Raw genomic sequence first — 21,717 nt, forward strand, 5'->3', positions numbered from 1 at the left:
CACTGTATAATTTTACAAGATCATAAAGTTATAAGATTTTTGATTTAGGAAAAAGAGGATTTGTATGTTTAAGATACCCAGCCTTGTGAATAGTTCGTATGGCCCTTTTTTGTAGTAAGAATAGTGATTTAATTGATTGTTTATAATTATTGCCCCATACTTCTACACAGTAGGTCAGGTATGGAAGAATGAGAGAACAATACAAAATATGTAGTACATTGTGATCAAAAATATGTTTAACTTTATTAATTATTGCAAGGCTTTTGGAGACTTTGGTTGATATATGTCTGATGTGTGCTTTCCAACTTAACTTATGGTCTGTTAAGCCTAAAAATGTTTTCAATTTTCAATTTGGACTCCATCTATCTCAACCATTATATGTTGGTTTAATTTATAATTTCCAAACACCATTGTTTTTGTTTTATTTAAATTTAAAGACAATTTGTTACTTTCCATCCATCTTTTAATTTTTCTTAGTTCATTGTTCACTGTATTTATGAGTTGTTCAAAACTGTCATTGCTGTAGAATATGTTGGTGTCATCTGCAAACAATCTTCATTTTACCAGTTTAGAAACACTAAAAACATCATTAATATATATATATTAAATAATTTGGGGCCCAACACTGACCCCTGGGGGATGTCACAAGCAATGTCAAGACATCTAGAGGAAGACACCCATTTGAACATACTGAACTCTTTTGCTTAAATAAATTTTAATCCATTTCCCAGCCAAACCCTGTATTCTAATTTTTTGAGTAGTATTTCATGATTGATTGTGTCAAAAGCTTTTTTGAGATCTATGAAAGTTCCTATGGCATATTTTTTATTGTCCAATGCTTTTGATATCCCTTCTATAGCGTCAGTTCTAGCCAATGAAGTGGATCTATTCGTTCTAAAACCATATTGACTTTTGTTAACTATATTGTGTTTTTTTTTTTTTTTATAAATTCCTCTAAATGTAGCAACTCTGGCAACAACATTGCAACTCTGGGCAAAAGGGAGCAGCTGTATCTATGGTATAATTCCAGGTGTGAATCTAAAGGTGTTGTTTCACTTGGATGGTTTGAGTTAAATGATTAGTAAGGGGTTGAAATGATTTGGCCAATGTCAAATAACTACTTCAGTTTCCTCCAGTTAGAATGACATGAACATGAAGTGATCGCAGCTCACAGAGATTCCCCGTGCATTGTAAATAACGGTGAGACAATCTGAGCTTCTTGCAGGTTTACAGAAAACAAACACAATAACAATGTCTATAAACTCAGATCATATATTCATGAGAGTTTTAGGCACAATATACAAAGAGTTTTATGTTGAGATGATGATGTTAATGCTGTTGTTCATGTGCAGTGGTTAAATTGGAGCCTGATCAGATAGTCTCAATGCGACATTTTGTGGGATTTGAAACCTCACACAAATTACAGTTGGTCTATATACACTTCAATAGATGGCAATGTTCTTAGCATTTTGACGGGGGGGGGGGGGGGGGGGGGGGGGGGGGGGGGGGGGTGATGAAAGCAGGTCATATGAATTTTCCCAAAATGCCTTTTGGCACATGAGTCTGTTTAAAGTCAAACTATCAGAATTCATGCATTACTTTAAAACTAAAACATAAAGCTGATATTTTGACTTTGTAAAATCAACAGAGGTGACGTTAATTTTGATAACTTGTCCGGAATTTGTTTGTTTAAAAATTTAACCATAAGTCAAAACTGCCTTGCTGTGCATGAGTCCTTGTGACACATCTGCAGGACTGTATGACTGTGAAAATAAATTATCTTTTTTTTCTGTCCACTTTCTTCCTTTCTCTGGTCACCAGGTTTCTTTTGCTGAGAGAAGGCTGATCTTAGACAGAAGCGCTGGCCCGCTGTTGTTTGTGACTGCCTTCGAGTTTATTCAGAAGTATTAGTAGCTGCAAGTGTACTGGAGTCAATACTTAAAGTTATCGCTTTAGCTTTTAGCTGTAATTTCTGCAATTTTTTTTCAGGGTTTATCGGTTTAGCTTTATAAACATTAACCTCTCAGTTAGTGGATTAACGGTTATCGAACCTAACTTTTTGGTTAGCTGTGCCCATCGTTGCTTACAAGACATCATACGAGGTCTGTTAGAAAAGTATCAGACCTTCTTATTTTTTTCAAAAACCTGATGGATTTGAATCACGTGTGCTTGCATGAGCCAACCTTGAACCTTTGTGCGCATGCGTGAATTTTTTCACGACGTAGAATAAACATCTATGATCTTGATACTACTGTAGATGTGTAGTTGCAGAAGTGTTTTTGGAGATTCCTGGTCAATGTGTCAAATATTTACTGGTGATTATGCTATTGGTAGATTCTCTCCTAACAGTTGATGTTGTGAAACATTTTTTGTTCTCTCAAAATACTTTAAAATGCCCCCAGCTGAAGCCCAGGTCATGACCTCAGTGCTCGAAATGATCAGGGTCACTGTCTTGTACAGAGGAACAAAAGATATGCTTTACAATAAAACTGAATATTTTACTTTTTCAAACTTGATTTTATTTTGTAATTTAGTATTTAGTAATAAGTAGTAAATTCAGTGACAGTATTATGCTGTCATTCATGAATGAGCAGACTGTCCGCATCAAAATTTCTGGATCCACTTCTGTATGCCAAGGTAAAAAACAAAAACAAAAACAAGGTCAGATCAGAAGTAAGTGTGATATATTCGGTGTCACCTTTACTACTTTGAATTAAAATTTTTTCACAACTGTAAGTTGTGCTTGTCGAGGTAATTTGCTGTCCTTCTGTCCATCCGTATGGCAAAACCTTCCACGTCCAGAAACTCAAGAACCGCAAACCTCTCACAATTGAAATGTTTACACATTAATACTGGGAGGTTAAAGCTCTGCCTGACAAAAAAAAAAAAAAAATCAGGCATTTCTAGCATTTATAAATGCCTTTTTTAAGAGAATTTTGGATTTCAAGTAGGAAATGTACAGAAGCCCTAAAATGCTCACGTTGTCCACTAGATGGTGACAAAAGCTGCTCAAATGTGCGCCAAGGTCTTGACTGCTGTTCACTTTTGGAGAAAATAAGATCAGCTAACAGCCAAAAAAAAAAAAAAAAAAATCTACTTACAGTTGTATCCCTTTCCATTATGGGAAATTTACTTGTAATTATTTTTATTTTTAAAAATTATGACAATAATATTGATACAGATCAATCATTATTCATTTATTATGGCTTCAGAGGAAATTTTTATTTTGAACACCCATTTGAGCAACATCATGTAATAAAGTGGAAGTAATTTGTGGAAATGCTGCAAATGTCAAAGTTGGCCACGTCAGCTGACCAGGTCAGTGCGAGTCTGAGCACCTGGCAACCGGTTGTCATGCAACGGCCACGTTGTCAAGTGAGATATGGTTGCTTGTTTTGATTTGAGGGGCATCAGGCAGATAGGGCGGTCTATTTAGAGAGCGAGGGGCTGCGTGCAGCTTCCAGAGAGCCCAGTTCTCCCACGCTCGCTGCCTAACTGACGCTGGAGCAGATTGTTTATGACAGCTTTCCGGCTGCAAACACCAGACTGCACGCTCCAGGACAGCTTCTATTATTGCAGCGCACATCTGCACGAGCGCTCAGACAGACACATGCACCGAGACGTCAGCACAAATACAGAGTTACCCAAAAAAAATAAAAAATAAATAAATAAATAAATATCATACATCAAAGCGAATGATCATCCACATGTTCACCCACACGAGTTCACACGTACCTGTGCTGCAGAATAAAATACAAATATGTTATCGTGTTCACACACTCCTGCTCACGGAACCGTCAGAGGCATCTCTCTCTGTTTTTACGACATGTTGTGCCCCAGAGAGAAACAGGATTTTTTTTTTTTTTTTTTTTTTGCAGAAGTGGAAGAGAATGGTTTGTTGTCACAGCTGTACTTACAATAAAAATGCAGACGAGAGGTTGAGGTAAACAAAATCTACTACTACATGCATGAATAAAACAAAAATTATAAATAATAAATCAAAGTTTTCAAAAGATGCACTGTCTTGTTCTTTTAAAAAACAACTATATTGACAATAGATTAGATTTGATAGAACTTTATTGATTCCTTGGGAAGACTCCCTCAGGGAAACTGAAGATCCAGCAGCACTGTATAGCAGCACAGAGGGTAAGAAGCACACAGAGTATCAAAAGTGAAAGTAAAAAGGAACAACAGTTTGCAAATATAAATGTAAATACAAATACACAATATAAATATACTGGTTTAGTGGCTACTACTGTTCCTCTCATTCCCATCCTCTTCCTGTTGCTCTTTATCTACTCAAAGATCTAAAACTTTTTCCACATACACAATATCACCATTTCCCTCAAATATTGTTCACAAACCAGTCTAAATCTGTGATAGTGAGCACTTCTCCTTTGCTGAGATAATCCATCCCACCTCACAGGTGTGCCATATCAAGATGCTGATTAGACACCATGATTAGTGCACAGGTGTGCCTTAGACTGCCCACAATAAAAGGCCACTCTGAAAGGTGCAGTTTTGTTTTATTGGGGGGGATACCAGTCAGTATCTGGTGTGACCGCATTTGCCTCATGCAGTGCAACACATCTCCTTCGCATAGAGTTGATCAGGTTGTCAATTGTGGCCTGTGGAATGTTGGTCCACTCCTCTTCAATGGCTGTGCGAAGTTGCTGTATATTGGCAGGAACTGGTTCACGCTGTCGTATACGCCGGTCCAGAGCATCCCAAACATGCTCAATGGGTGACATGTCCGGTGAGTATGCCGGCCATGCAAGAACTGGGACATTTTCAGCTTCCAAGAATTGTGTACAGATCCTTGCAACATGGGGCCGTGCATTATCCTGCTGCAACATGAGGTGATGTTCTTGGATGTATGGCACAACAATGGGCCTCAGGATCTCGTCACGGTATCTCTGTGCATTCAAAATGCCATCAATAAAATGCACCTGTGTTCTTCATCCATAACAGACGCCTGCCCATACCATAACCCCACCGCCACCATGGGCCACTCGATCCACAACATTGACATCAGAAAACCGCTCACCCACACGACGCCACACACGCTGTCTGCCATCTGCCCTGGACAGTGTGAACCGGGATTCATCCGTGAAGAGAACACCTCTCCAACGTGCCAAATGCCAGCGAATGTGAGCATTTGCACACTCAAGTCGGTTACGACGACGAACTGGAGTCAGGTCAAGACCCCGATGAGGACGACGAGCATGCAGAGGGGCTTCCCTGAGATGGTTTATGACAGTTTGTGCAGAAAGTCTTTGGTTATGCAAACCGATTGTTTCAGCAGCTGTCCGAGTGGCTGGTCTCAGACGATCTTGGAGGTGAACATGCTGGATGTGGAGGTCCTGGGCTGGTGTGGTTACACGTGGTCTGCAGTTGTGAGGCTGGTTGGATGTACTGCGAAATTCTCTGAAACGCCTTTGGAGACGGCTTATGGTAGAGAAATGAACATTCAATACACGAGCAACAGCTCTGGTTGACATTCCTGCTGTCAGCATGCCAATTGCACGCACCCTCAAATCTTGCGACATCTGTGGCATTGTGCTGTGTGATAAAACTGCACCTTTCAGAGTGGCCTTTTATTGTGGGCAGTCTAAGGCACACCTGTGCACTAATCATGGTGTCTAATCAGCATCTTGATATGGCACACCTGTGAGGTGGGATGGATTATCTCAGCAAAGGAGAAGTGCTCACTATCACAGATTTAGACTGGTTTGTAAACAATATTTGAGGGAAATGGTGATATTGTGTATGTGGAAAAAGTTTTAGATCTTTGAGTTCATCTCATACAAAATGAGAGCAAAACCAAAAGTGTTGCGTTTATATTTTTGTTGAGTGTAAATGGAGTAGCTTTGACCGTGCTGAATGCTTGGTCTCCAAAGTAAAGGTCAAACAAGGCTGACATCCATTGGATTCTATGACACACACTCACTGGCCACTTTATTAGGTACACTGCGCTAGTACTGGGTTGGACCCGCTTTTGCTTTCATACCTGCCATGTAACATCATACCGAATCATAACAGAAACTATAAACTATTCCTTTTTAAAACCATGTCAACTTGAAAAATAATTTGCATCACTTTTTACTAAATTTGGAGCAACTTTAACTTTTGACTCCTGTGCAAACTGAAATTGACCTTTGTCAAAATTTTTGCTGTTTATACCCCACATCTCCAAAACATTCAGTCAGATTGTCCAAGCTATACCTTTATGGAATAGCTATGATCAGACAAATAATATGGTATAGTTTTCAATATGATTGGAGCATTTTTTTTTTTTTTTTGACCCCTGCGTAATTCTTCACTGACCCCTACATGGCCACAGCTACCATCCTGGGAAGGCCACAGCCCATGGATGAGCACTAGTGCAGATGTTGCTTAAGAGGTTTGGGGCATAACTGTGAGAACAGCATTGGTTTGAAACTACCAATGACACTTGAGCTGGGCTGTACGCTGTACCAATGGACCTCAGCACTGACTCCAAAAGTCTTTGGACACTCTGCTGGAAGGGCAGAACACCAATTTTCCAAAAGATGCTCTCTCATTTGACGTTTTGTTTATCATGGTGGACAATGTGATCCAACACTTCAGTCAGCCAGAGGTCTTCAAACGTGTTGGGATGTGGTGACCATGAAGGCTCATTGCACCCTTCAGTGACCCCCCTCATGCATTTTGGGTGGGATTCACAGCGCTTCAGGTTTTTGCTTTAATTTGTCACCTGTCTGCACTTCAAACATCAAATCCTGCCCAGTTTCTTGGAGCACATCCAAAACATTCGCCGTGTGACCGGGCGCTAATAATGGCTTCGGGTTGGATCTGAGGGAGATACTTCTCATCTTCTCTGTCAAATAAACACTATTTCAGCCCACGATCAGCTGTTGCCTCCTTATTTCTCTGAGCTGAACATCAGGAGTCTAATATGACAGAACTCAGAGTGAATTCTGGTTTGAGACCACAGAAAGAGAAAGATGTTTTAGAACAAGGAGTCAGCTGTATGTGCATACGCTGTTCCTCTTAGTGTTTTGTGCTTTGACTGTAATTCCACTTGCTGGCCTGTTTCTTTCCCATTTTATGTCGTTGCACTTTCTGCACGCCTTTCCCTCGCTCTCTCCAGCTTTGTGTTTCTCTCTGCATTATTCTTGTCGCGTCAGTGTAACAGAGGAAGCTGGATAAAACAGTTGACTCTCCACAGGCACAGAGTGAGTGCTGGCTGGAAGCAGGACACCTCTGTTTGCAGGGGCGCTTGTGCAGTTTTCCGTGTGCACATTGTATTTTGTAAAAGCTCATTTTCCTTCTATGAGCTTTGTTTTTTTTTTTCCTGTTTGTCACTTTGTTTTGTGATGTCTCTGGCCCCATTCTGTATTTATGTTGTGTAACCAGAAGGAGTTGTGCGAATGAGTTGTTCTGCCAAGCGACGGGGAAGCCTCCAGTCTGTGGCTTCTTGGCTGTGGTTGACTTTTGGACTCAATTTCCCCCCCCAACGTCTAGCTGTTTGAGGGACCAACTCTGTGATTTTGATTCATTATTATGATTATTCTTTTATTTTATTGAGTTTTTTTGTGATCTTTGCCATCTTCAAAGGCTGTTCCAGGTTTTTCTTCTTCTTGTTCTGGTTCACTCTGATATGACAGTTGGAACATCTACAGTAGTTGTGAACCCTCAGTGTGCCGAGGCTGCAGGCTTTTTCATCCTTATGTTCGCCCCTCACTGTCTGTCCCTTTGGGAGACAAAGAGTTGAATGATCAACAAATTTCAATGGCATGTTTGGAGCAGTTTGGCATCAAAATTTATTCATGTTGAGAAGTTCAAGGCTCAAGATGAGGAAGAGCAGCCACTGTAAGACTTGTGCCAAATCAAGATGCAGATCCATACTTGAGCCACTCTAGCAACTCTGGGCAAAAGAGAGCAGCTGTATCTACGGTATAATTCTAAAGGAGTTGTTTCACTATGACGGTTTGAGTTAAATGATTAGCAAGGAGTTGAAATAATTTGTCCAATGTCAAATATCACTTAATTCGTGGGTCTCTTGCGGATTTTGAGCTCTGATGGACCGATAACATCACACAAAGAGCTACATTCAGCAGAACGATTTTCCCAGTTTGAGTGTGATTCGACTCGCTTGATTATGATGACGTCGTACTTCCTCACTACCTTCATGCTCTTCTCCACTGTGACAGTGTTCAGTGTGGCTGCACAAGGACAGCAAACAACCTTCTTTCTCTGTGGTGCTTTCACACCAAGAAGAACTGGTGGGTGTACTGACGCCCAGATAAAAACGCACACAGCCGAGCCTGTCTTTTTCTTGGCTAAAAGCTGTGTTGAATTTTGTTGTGTCAGGAACTGTCCTCTCTTCCCTGGTGCTGAATTTATACCCTGCACCAGAGCTTTGGCCAATCAGAAGCCCAGTCTGAAGCATTTGGACAACCACAGGACATGAACACATGCATAACTAATGAGTATAAGATGAAATAGTATACAAAATTGCAACCACCGGGAAAATTCTCAGGCTGATGCCTGTTCAAAGTCTACATTTGGCATCAGTGTCTGATCTGAGGTTACAAAGTGAGTGCACATGCGCACACACATGTACGCACACAAAACCATGAAATATATGCATAAATGATAAAATACAAAGTACAAGTAAACAATCATGCAATACACTGGTCCCTCGTTTATCGTGGGAGTTACGTTCTAAAAATAACCTGCAATAGGCGAAATCCGCAAAGTAGTTAGCGTTATTTTTTACAATTATTATAGATGTTTTAAGGCTGTAAAACCCCTCATTACACACTTCATACACTTTTCTCAAACAGGCATTTTCTCACTTTTCTCTCTTGTGTAAACACTCAAAGTTCAAACCTTAGTAGAAAAAAAATAGAACGTTTTCCTATAAATAATTATGATGGCTTTTAGAACTAACGAATTTAATTTTAACAATCAACCTACGAGGTTGGACACATAAGAAATTATTAATAGTGACTTATCAGTATTTCACAGTTCCTCTGACTGCGCCTCTTCGTCCTGGCGCCACTCCACTGTCGCGTCTTTTTTACACTGAGTGACACCTCAGTGCAGGTGTCTTTTTCTGAGTGAAGAACACAGTCATGGGAAGATTCTTATAAACAGACACGCAGAACACAATGCGCGTGCCGACCAGTGCCGCAACCAGCCTGCTTGACGCAGGACACAATGCGCTGTAAAAAAAAAAAAAAAGCATGCAAAACTGGACTAAAAAAAAAATCTGTGAAACTGTGAGGCCGCGAAAGGTGAACTGCGTTATTGCGAGGGACCACTGTACAACAAAACCTCATCTTGCTGCTCCTTCACCTCAGGGAGCTTTGGTGGCCACTATTGTCCACTGACAGGCTGGGGATAATTGCCAAAATTCCTTTTAATTGCATCTGTTTCTCAAGTCCACAGGGCCTTGGATTGTATTGCATTCAGGCGACAACATGAGTGTGCCTCATGAAAATAATGAATCCAACCCCTTTGTGCTCAGTTCCTGGATTTGTGCCAGTATTTTCCACAGCTTAAGTAGCAGTGTGACCTCAAACACAGCCCAAATGGATCTGCACCCATTGTGCAGCTTGTTTTTGCTTCTGCCATTAAGATAAGACTGAACAAGTACTATATGCTGATAAAGGCTGAACCTGAGGCCAACAAGGCATTCTCATAGCAACACTTTGACATTTCATTGCTGTCAATGCAGCAAAAAGGAATGACGTTTCACATATCAAATGCATGTAGACGCGTCACAAATGTCACTAAATCTATCCCTGACTAAATCACCTCAACATCAAAAGACTGACTTCAAACTTTTTATGGAAATACTTTTACACTTGATACACTTGTTACAAGCGGACGCCCACACTTCACCTGACTGCAGCAGATATATTCTGTGCCAGGGTGGTTACCATCCAGGACCCAAGGCAGTTCTCTGGCATCATAAGCAAAGTGCAGCACCATTGCATGCTTCCAGACTTGTGTCCAATATAATGAGATGTCAAAATTACCATAAAGGTTTGCTGCTTGGACTTGGGAAGAGAACATAATGTTAATCTTCAATCCACGTCTGAGTCCAAATTTGTTTTTTGTTTTTTCAATTATCATTACATTTAACGATGCAAACTACAGACAGGTGATACGAATGAATGACAATGAATGACCTCAGTGGACTGTGCCACATATTTACCATCTTTCCCTGCTGCACCAGCAAAAAAAAATTCTCAGTCAGGTGTGTTCGGTCCATCACAAGCTAGGAGACAGAGGGCTGAGGTAATCAGCTGTGGGCAGAGCAGGAAAGAAACATGCAGGTCTGCAGGATCACGGATAACAACCACTGTCTTGGAAAATGGTAAAATAGAGATGGTCAAATATTGGCCAGTCAGTGGCTACTTAACAGTGACCGTTACTTTCATGTTTGTTCATTTCTCCATCAGAACAAAATGGTAAAATATAGAAGCATCAGGACACGGGTGCAAGAGAACATTGATGTGAAAGTGATAAATGATTTAATCATTGTGCACTGAATTCCTTTTGTGAGCAGGGACTGAATAATGGTTTAATGCTTTTTCCTATGTCTCAGTGTGCAAATCAGAAAATCCCAATTTTATTACAGTATATCTTTAAGTTTTACGTTCACTGTGCGACTTTTGTTGGTTGTACGTCTCTTTAAGTAAAGGAAAATCTCCCTGTAATTGAAGTAGAAACGTACAGACAGTCATGAATCATATGATGGACCACATTTGATGTTTTAGTTTTTTGTGAAAGAAATTGCTTTTGCAGTAACTGTGATTATTGTTAGCAATGATGCTATTGTTTTGTTTGTTTGTTTGTTTGTTTTTCATGTCGCTTGACACATGAGCCGAGACAGAATTCAATAAAGTGAAACATCAAACATTGACTGGCAATTGGCAGAGGCTCACGACTCGCATCATGAATCACACATTTGCTAATTAAAGTCGGACTGATCTGTCTGATTTCTGGCACTGACTGATAGTTGAAATGCGGAGTTGTAACAGGAAGTCAGCTTTCTATTTACAGGGTTCAGATTAAAACAACAATGAGCTGCACAGAGAAGTGAAACACATTTTGATAAATTATGTTTAGAGGGAGGAGAAGAAAACAAATGTGTGAAATACAAAAGGCACAGAGACAGAATTAAAAAAAATATAAATAATGTTCTCCCAGTAACCCTCTTTGTAGATTTAAGACAAAGCAAAATGAAGGGATCAGAAGGGACTTAATGCCATCGGAAGGATGGCAACATTTGGAACAAAAATAAAAATCTTCTCTAAAAGCTTCAGACAACTGAAGAAAAAGCACCAGATAATGTGCACAAAAGAGTGAAGGTGCAATTAAAGAGCATTAAAACACAACAGTCTTTTCACTGTTCATGAGCAACAAACACACACGATCGAGTGCAAGAAAACCATTCATACTGAAGGCAACGTAGATATACAACAGAGAGGATGATGATCAAATAAACAAATCAATGAAAGAATCTATTTAGCAATACTGTGTTGAATTGATCTGCATTTATTGCATCATTCAACTAATTTCAATACCATCAATTACATTGTGTTTAATTGTCTTGTTGATGTTTTAAGATGGTTTAAAATGTAAAATGCCTCAAGACATTAACTAGTTCAGTCAAGTCTGGGAACATCCACGACACCATGGAACCTTCAAGGCAGGTTCTCCTCCTTCTCCACCTCTCGACATTAAAAATCTGTCTCATGGTTCCTCTCAGAACTACTTATGTACCAGGATGAATAAATAATTCTGATCTTAAGGTTGTGTTGTTGATGGATTAAAATATTTCATGCCTGTTCAGTGGGCAAAAGTTTCAGCCTAGGATTTCCTACCACAGATGTTTCAGCTTTGGGCTGTTCAGTACAAGGATGTTTCAGACTTGTGCTAACACAGGCTTATAAATATTAATGGAACGGAGTAGCAGATAAGTCCAACTAAACATTAGACATCTTATGGATGTTCTATGGACCCTACAAACACAATATAGACATGATCTGCATGTCAATAAGACATCTAATGTTTAGTGGGGTAGGTAAGCCAATTGATTCTGCTTTCTTTCTCTAAAATCTCAGGTGCTGTTGCCACAGCTGGGACCTAAAGTTTGGCACTGCCTGCTGGACCCCCGGACAAAGGCACAGCTGTTTACTTAAGTATGACAACCTGCCAAAATGGCTGCTGATTTATAGCATTTAATAACCTACAATTGGGACTTTTTAGAATTAGCTCTATACCAGAGTTTGATTTGCATGGTGGTGATTTTTTTTGTTTGTACTTTGTCATTTGATCTCTGTTACTGTTGGAATGGCCTAAGCAGTGGGTCACCCCTTCTCATCTGGTTTGCTTCAGGTTTCTTCCTAAAAAAAACAAACAAAAAAAAAACACCCGAGGGAGTTTTTCTTGACCACTGTTGCGTATGTGCCTGCTGAGGGGGGTTGGTAAGGTTAGACTATACCCTCATCGAGTGCTTTGTGGTTAGGGTTGGTTCTTCAGACTATGACTGATTACTGAGTGACTATTTAAAGCCAGACTGTTTATGAACTGCCAGATACTACTGTACATGTGTACGTCTGTTGCCTTACTTAACCGTTTGCCTCGCCAGCCGCCAAGCCTCGTCCACACTCCAGATGGAGTTTACCTGACTGCTGCATTGTGACCATGAACGTATCTTCTAGCTGTGCGCTCAGACGCCAAAGCACCCTGCAGCTTAAGCTGAGGTAATGCTGGTCTCTCCCTCTAATTCCTGCATTAGAGCAAGCTGTCTTTTCCTACTGTTCCAGATGATCCCAATACAGCTTACAGCTCCCAGTGCAGTTTCCAAGAGGACCTGGATCCTGGTACTAATACGTGCACCGCAACGTCACTTTGGGAACTCCTCAGTTCCCGCCGTGGAGCGCTCGTCGACTAAATGCCAGTTAAGTTCCCCTCATTTCTCTGTGATCCCATTCTCACGACGTTCCTGTTGTGACTGTGCTATTATAAAGAACTGTTTTAAGAACTCTGCCTAAGAACTGCATGAATTCTGGTATCAAACAATTGAGAACCCTGCCCAGCTGTATCAAGTCCTGCTTAATTGGTGCTGTGCTTCAACCCACAGCCCTTGACCTCTGACCTTGGCAGCTGCTTATGAACTACGAACAATTGCTGAACAGTGAAGAAACATATGCTAGGAACTCAGACATCCTGCATTATTCCCTTTTATTAACTGTTTGTGGTTCAACGTTACGAGTGCATTCAACTCACCCTGTGTGTCTTCTACCATAGTTCCTGGTTACTGAAGCAGCATCCCACCTGGCACTGATCACTCACTCCTTTGTGCCTTTATTTCTTCAAGCCTGGCTCAAGAAACTGCAGCTCCCTAATTTCACCACCAGGATGCAGGCCACTCTCCATACTGCAGAAACCCTAGTGCAGCATTCCTTAGTTATTGTTAATAAATATTATTTTCCTTTTGAACTCTTCTCCATGTCCAGCTCCCTGTATGTGGGTCCATAGCTTGAAACAGTTCGGCTCCACCCGAATCCCTAACCATAACAGTCTGTAATTAATTGCTTCTGCAGTGGCTCTGCTTGAAGCAATGAAGCAGCGCTCCTCTGACCCACTGCTTCATTGGTTCTCTGGTTCGCTGCTTTTCAGAAGTGGCAAGTCCACAATTTTCATTAACCCCTCTCAAAGCCATTTAAAGATGTCAATCGTGAGTCACTTTTGTGTGGATTAAAGTCACTAACTGGGACTCTTGTCTTGTTGCAGGGAAGAAACGAAAATTATCCTCCATTCCGTTCGCACAGCTCCAAACACTGCGCCGGTCTCTGCTGAGTCAGAGTCCGGTCGGAATTAATAGCGCCAAAGTGAATCACTGTTTTAAATCAAATGACACAGCTTTCCAAATGTTGCAACACAGACAACAAAGAAACGTTTTTCTTCCAAAATGAGACGTGCTCTGCTCTTTATGAATTATGCTGATGTTGACGTGCAGCACAGCCAGCTGAAGAGCTCAGCTCAGAGGCTACTGAGTTAAATATGTGTCATTAGTATCTGAAAGGAAATGCTTTTGACAACAAGTACAGGTTTTGTTGATTTCTATTTATGCCCAGAGAACAAGGATCCAGTGACCATGTACAGATTTTATTATTTTTTATTTATGTTCAGCGATCAAGGATCCAGTGACCAATTTCAGATTTATTTACTTTAAGACTCAATAAAATGTTGTTGACATAAAAAACCTCTAAAGCCTACTTTTAGTACACAGAAAATTCACAGGAGGTATTGATAAGGAATCAGATTGATAAGCACAATTGATAATGGCATCGATATCGTTAAAATCTTATCAGTACCCATCCCTACTTGTAGTGATTTTTTTTTTTGGTAATTTGGTGCTATATAAATTGAACTGAAGCATGTGAGTGTTAGGTTGACCAGATGTCTCACTTAGTACTGCAAATTTAAATGTGTTATGGCGTTGCTGTTGGCAGTCAGGGTTAAGTTTTGAAATGTGTGTTTTAAAAATATGTATTTATAACAATTTGTGGCATAAAGTGGGACATCTGGTCACCCTACTGAGGGTGGTCCAGAACATGTATAATGACTGTTTGAAAATGGTGAGGTGTGCAGTTGGAATGACAGATGCATCCAAGATGGAAGTGGGATTAAATCAAGGATCAGCTCTGAGCAATTTTGTGTTTGCATTGTGATGCACAAGATGATGGCTGTGATCAGACAGGAGACTCCATGGACTATAATGTTTGCAGATGACATTGTGTTCTGTAGGGAGTGTTGAGAGCAGGAGGAGGAGGAGTTAAAAGAGATAGATTGAGGATGTGGTGAAGGAGGACATGCAGATGGTCACCGATTACCTGTCAAGTATCACCAAACTGTTCCCTCAGACTAAGATGTCAACAGCTGTTGTAAATTATGGATGATAGTCATGTTTCTTTATATGGATGTGGAAACATTACATCATCATGGCATTTGTTTTTGTTTTTTTTTTGTTGGTTTTTTTGGCCAGAACGGCCTAGGCTGCAATATCCTCATCCAAATCAGAAATGTACACTTGCCTACGCACTCATCTTGTACATATGGAGCCTTATGTACCGTCTCTTGCTCTGCAGTCTCAGGATAAGGCTTACATGGTGTTCCTCAGGGTAATAAGAACTTAGCAGGACTCAGATTTTGTTTCTCATGTTTCTACTTTGTAGAAGAATCTGATGATGGATATGAGAAAGTCAAATTATTTTGAATCTTTAAAGTCAACCTTATTCATACCTGATTAATGCCATTTCTAGTTAACACAGATTTAATTTATTTGAATCAAATGTTGCTGATTTATCTGTATACAGTAGTGTTCAGAATAATAGTAGTGCTATGTGACTAAAAAGATTAATCCAGGATTTGACTATATATCTTATTGTTACATGTGAAACAAGGTACCAGTAGATTCAGTAGATTCTCACAAATCCAACAAGACCAAGCATTCATGATATGCACACTCTTAAGGCTATGAAATTGGGCTGTTAGTAAAAAAAAGTAGAAAAGGGGGTGTTCACAATAATAGTAGCATCTGCTGTTGATGCTACAAACTCAAAACTATTATGTTCAAACTGCTTTTTTTAGCAATCCTGTGAATCACTAAACTAGTATTTAGTTGTATAACCACAGTTTTTCATGATTTCTTCACATCTGCGAGGCATTCATTTAGTTGGTTTGGAACCAAGATTTTGCACGTTTACTAGTGTGCTTGGGGTCATTGTCTTGTTGAAACACCCATTTCAAGGGCATGTCCTCTTCAGCATAAGGCAACATGACCTCTTCAAGTATTTTGACATATCCAAACTGATCCATGATACCTGGTATGCGATATATAGGCCCAACACCATAGTAGGAGAAACATGCCCATATCATGATGCTTGCACCACCATGCTTCACTGTCTTCACTGTGAACTGTGGCTTGAATTCAGAGTTTGGGGGTCGTCTCACAAACTGTCTGCGGCCCTTGGACTGAAAAAGAACAATTTTACTCTCATCACTCCACAAAATATTCCTCCATTTCTCTTTAGGCCAGTTGATGTGTTCTTTGACAAATTGTAACCTCTTCTGCACATGTCTTTTATATAACAGAGGGACTTTGTGGGGGATTACTGCAAATAAATTAGCTTCACACAGGCGTCTTCTAACTGTCACAGCACTTACAGGTAACTCCAGACTGTCTTTGATCATCCTGGAGCTGATCAGTGGGTGAGCCTTTGCCATTCTGGTTATTCTTCTATCCATTTTGATGGTTGTTTTTGATTTTCTTCCATGCGTCTCTGTTTTTTCTTTTTTTCTTCCCATTTTAAAGCATTGGAGATCATTGTAGATGAACAGCCTATAATTTTTTGCACCTGCGTATAAGTTTTCCCCTCTCCAATCAACTTTTTAATCAAACTACGCTGTTCTTCTGAACGTCCCATTTCCCTCAGGCTTTCAAAGAGAAACAGGTGCTGCTTCATCCTTAAATAGGGGACAACTGATTCACACCTGTTTGTTCCACAGAATTGACAAACTCACTGACTGAATGCCACACTACTATTATTGTGAACACCCCCTTTTCTACTTTTTTTTTACTAATAGCCCAATTTCATAGCCTTAAGAGTGTGCATATCATGAATGCTTGGTCTTGTTGGATTTGTGAGAATCTACTGAATCTACTGGTACCTTGTTTCCCATGTAACAATAAGAAATATACTCAAAACCTGGATTAATCTTTTTAGTCACATAGCACTACTATTATTCTGAACACTACTGTATATACTTGATGTTCATTCTGCTATGTTTTTTTGTTGTATTTTTTATTATTTTTACATGTCTATTGACGTTTTATAATGTTAAGCAATTTGAAATTTCCTAAGCTGAATGTGCTGTATAAATAAAATTATTATTGGCGTTATTATTTGAAAACAAATACTCAGTAATGACACCAGGGAATCTTGTTGTTTGTGTTGTTCAGAGGGGCAATAAAATGCGGCTTTGCAGGATTCATCAGCACGCTTGGAATGCGCCCACGAGACCGTCTGATGCAAACTACCTGCTGTTCAGCTTCCTCTTAAGAATGTCTCTTTATCCTGTGGCTCAACAATTAATGCACATATCTGCTCACTCGAAACCCAACCCTCAGGAAATAGTGCATGAACACACACACACACACACACACACACACCTTATTTTATTTATATTACCCTCTAACTTTACATCCTCTGCCTCTCTTTCAATCTGTCACCCTTTGATTAAAAAAAAAAAAAGGAGTTCACATCCTTCAGTACAAAATTCAAGTCGGGATGTAAATATGAGGCTGACTTCAGATTTTGGGGTCAGGGGGTCGTACTGGGACAGTTATCGTGTGTCACTTATCATGTGTTCAGATGTGTTGATCATCATATGAAGTCTACCAGTCCCCCCCCAACACCATAACCGGTTTAACAAAATCCTTTTCACAAAAGCCAAACCCTCAGGCATGTTCTGGAGCAGACGAGGCACACTTAGAGTTTCATTCTTCTTTTGCCTCATTCAGACAGCATCTGTATCCTCGTGCTCCGTGTCGCTGTTTTATTACTTCTGCCAAGGAGGTTGTGTTTATGCCCGCATCAATTGTTTGTGCGTTTGTTGCCAGGATTACTCAAAAACCTATGAAACCATTTCTCATGAAATTTGGTGGATTTGTGAGCAAATAAAGAACCTATTATATTTTGATGGGGATCCAGAGCCAATATACCCCTCCCTGCCCTGACCCCAAGAACACTGAAAGGCAGCATTTTTATCTCTTGAATTTCTGCATGATCAATTGAAATAAAACAACAAACAAAAACAACAAACAAACAAACAAAAAACATACATATGTAACCTGCAGTTTCAGTCAGTTTGCAGAACAGTGCAGACTTAATGCTGAAGGGATAAAATAACTCTGTAAAAGTGTCTACAAGTGAATGTATGCAATATCTACTATTTCAACGAAATAAAAAATCTTGAAAAAAATTTACATCACATATATTTTGTTTTCTTATATTTGTACAATTAGCTGCACGTGACAAGACGCCTCTTGTTTCCTGGAGTAAAATATGATAGTATGATTAACGATTCCAAGATGAACACAAACATATTTTCAAATGTGCTGTATGACATATGTAGGAGTTTGGAGAAACTTCAAAATACTTTTATTAAATTTAATCACATAATGATGATACTATTAGTTCAGCAGAATCAATTAAATTATATGATTAAAGATGCAATGATGATTTTTCTGCAACTAGATGTCACACTTGCACCAGATTTCAGGATGTAAACAAAGCTTCCATCCTCAGCCACTGGTTAGCTTGGTTAAAATTTTAACCATAAGTTAAAAATGTATGCCTCTGGATGACTTGGATAATATTAGCAGTATATCAGTATGGGGTCAAAAGAAATAAGCTGTGTGTCAAAAGAAATAAGCTGTGTGTGTGTGTGTGTGTGTGTGTGTGTGTGTGTGTGTGTGTGTGTGTGTGTGTGTGTGTGTGTGTGTGTGTGTGTGTGTGTGTGTGTGTGCGCGCGTGCCCAGTTCTCTTTTTCCTGCAGAGGATAGAGTGGTTTCTTCTGGAACCAGCCCTCCTCTGTTTACGGAGGATAGAACTGCGCATCTACTATAAAACATTTAATAGATAGGTACTTAACTGATTTTAGATTTCATAGATGTTTGTAACTACTCAGCTTTGTTTACCACGTCTGCAAAAATACATTAGCGGTCTAAAAATGATCTGACCAAAACTTATCAGAAGATAATTAGTCCGATGACGGTTTTCTAAGTTATCTGAAAAGCTAATCCAATAATTAAAACATTATTTTTGATAATTAGTGGTTAGCAGATTAGCGGAACTGTGCCCACCACTGGTTATCATCAGTACAGATCAAACAGCACCATAACCTGGTTTGTTTATAGTGTGAAACCATTTTGTGTGTATGCATTTTTTTTTTCTAATGATTTGGACTGCAATGCACTTAGAACTGAAAACACACCTATATCAGACACAAGTCCACCTGAAATACTGCTGCAGCTCAAATCGGTGAGGATGAAACAACATGCATATGTCTTTAACCTTCTTCAGTATATACAGTAGTGTTCAGAATAATAGTAGTGCTATGTGACTAAAAAGATTAATCCAGGTTTTGAGTATATTTCTTATTGTTACATGGGAAACAAGGTACCAGTAGATTCAGTAAATTCTCACAAATCCAACAAGACCAAGCATTCATGATATGCACACTCTTAAGGCTATGAAACTGGGCTATTAGTAAAAAAAGTAGAAAAGGGGGTGTTCACAATAATAGTAGTGTGGCATTCAGTCAGTGAGTTCATCAATTTTGTGGAACAAACAGGTGTGAATCAGGTGTCCCCTATTTAAGGATGAAGCCAGCACCTGTTGAACATGCTTTTCTGTTTGAAAGCCTGAGGAAAATGGGACGTTCAAGACATTGTTCAGAAGAACAGCGTAGTTTGATTATAAAGTTGATTGGAGAGGGGAAAACTTATATGCAGGTGCAAAAAATTATAGGCTGTTCATCTACAATGATCTCCAATGCCTTAAAATGGGAAGAAGAAAAAAAGACACATGGAAGAAAATGGAAAACAACCATCAAAATGGAGAGAAGAATAACCAGAATGGCAAAGGCTCACCCATTGATCAGCTCCAGGATGATCAAAGACAGTCTGGAGTTACCTGTAAGTGCTGTGACAGAAGATGCCTGTGTGAAGCTAATTTATTTGCAAGAATCCCCCACAAAGTCCCTCTGTTAAATAAAAGACATGTGCAGAAGAGGTTACATTTTGCCAAAGAACACATCAACTGGCCTAAAGAGAAATGGAGGAATATTTTGTGGACTGATGAGAGTAAAATTGTTCTTTTTGGGTCCAAGGGCCGCAGACAGTTTGTGAGACGACCCCCAAACTCTGAATTCAAGCCACAGTTCACAGTGAAGACAGTGAAGCATGGTGGTGCAAGCATCATGATATGGGCATGTTTCTCCTACTATGGTGTTGGGCCTATATATCGCATACCAGGTATCATGGATCAGTTTGGATATGTCAAAATACTTGAAGAGGTCATGTTGCCTTATGCTGAAGAGGACATGCCCTTGAAATGGGTGTTTCAACAAGACAATGACCCCAAGCACACAAGTAAACCAGCAAAATCTTGGTTCCAAACGAACAAAATTAATGCCTTGCAGATGTGAAGAAATCATGAAAGACTGTGGTTATACAACTAAATACTAGTTTAGTGATTCACAGGATTTCTAAAAAAGCAGTTTGAACATAATAGTTTTGAGTTTGTAGCGTCAACAGCAGGCACTACTATTATTGTGAACACCCCCTTTTCTACTTTTTTTTTTTTTTTTACTAATAGCCCAATTTCATAGCCTTAAGAGTGTGTATATCTTGAATGCTTGGTCTTGTTGGATTTGTGAGAATCTACTGAATATACTGGTACTTTGTTTCCCATGTAACAATAAGAAATATACTCAAAACCTGGATTAATCTTTTTAGTCACATAGCACTACTATTATTTCGAACACTACTGTACGCAGAACTACAATGTCACTCCAAAGAAATAATAAAAAATAATAATCCTTGGTGAACTTTGAAAGGATTGACAATGCTATTTACATGAGTAACACATTGACTGCGGGCTGGTGTCTCTCATCAATACTTTATTTAATGAACTCCGAGTGTAATTTAGCAGCTCCAGGTGGCATAAAACTAACTCTTCATACTCCAAGAGTTTTACAACTTTCTGAATGCTGATTGTGCTTCACAACACTTTCTGCAAACTTCTCTGTGTGTATGTGTCGTATTTTGCATGACATTGCCTCGGCTGTGTGGCGCTCGTGCGTCTCCTCTGCCCCACACTGTTTTCCAATAATGGACAACATGTGGTATTAACGGTGATTTATCACGCCGATGGCTCGGCGCTGCCAACCACAGTGAGAGCAGAAGCTTCAACAGCATGACACAAGTGACATGACAGTGGAGACGACAAAAGACAACCCATCGCCAAGTCGAACAAAGCAAGAGATTCTCACACAAAGACACATCCACAGGAACACAATGACTAACTGATCATCGTTTCTCTCAAACTGTCCAATTCTTCTGTCATCTTACTTATTCGGCCGGCTGCCAAAACCTTTATCTTCTCGATTCCCACTTACTGAAATTAAAAGAACATCAAGCGAGCCTAATTATTACAGCGATAAAAAATGAATTCTCTTTGCATTCTTGATCCAGTGATGGCAGCGAGGTCGAACCACGTTAACATTCTGGAAGTATAATTAATGTGCTCGTGTCATTTTACCAGCTCAACACAAACACGATCCCCCTGCACCAGAACGACACGGGCCTTACTGCTGCTCTCATCCAAAATTAATGACCTTTCATCGGATTACATTCAGACTGTACCTGCAGCAGCCTCGTGGAATTACAGTAAGAGAAACTGTTGGCGAAACGAGCTCAGTCACACAACGTCGGTGTGAAATGTTCTCTGTGGAAAAAAAGTCCTATTCTAAGAAATCCATTAAGTCTATACGGTTTGCTGTCAAACTGTATTTCTCTGACAGGAGCAGAAAGGTCACAGTTGTGTGATTGAGGTCAACTTTAGGCCAAAATGAACAGAA

The 21,717-nt window shown here is 39.8% G+C and overlaps 1 protein-coding gene and 1 long non-coding RNA gene across 2 annotated transcripts in view; both read right to left on the reverse strand.

Moving 5' to 3' along the window:
* Nucleotides 1-21,717, reverse strand: part of cntnap2a (contactin associated protein 2a) — a 1,233,088-nt gene that overhangs the window by 863,478 nt on the left and 347,893 nt on the right.
* LOC117503268 lies at nucleotides 114-21,002 on the reverse strand. Its single transcript, XR_004558540.1, has 3 exons — nucleotides 20,991-21,002; nucleotides 5,186-5,188; nucleotides 114-697 (listed from the first exon to the last, which is right to left on the reverse strand). It is a non-coding gene; the product is annotated as an uncharacterized LOC117503268 (long non-coding RNA).

The sequence above is a fragment of the Thalassophryne amazonica genome, chromosome 1, assembly GCF_902500255.1.
Source record: "Thalassophryne amazonica chromosome 1, fThaAma1.1, whole genome shotgun sequence".
Taxonomy (NCBI): Eukaryota; Metazoa; Chordata; class Actinopteri; order Batrachoidiformes; family Batrachoididae; genus Thalassophryne; species Thalassophryne amazonica.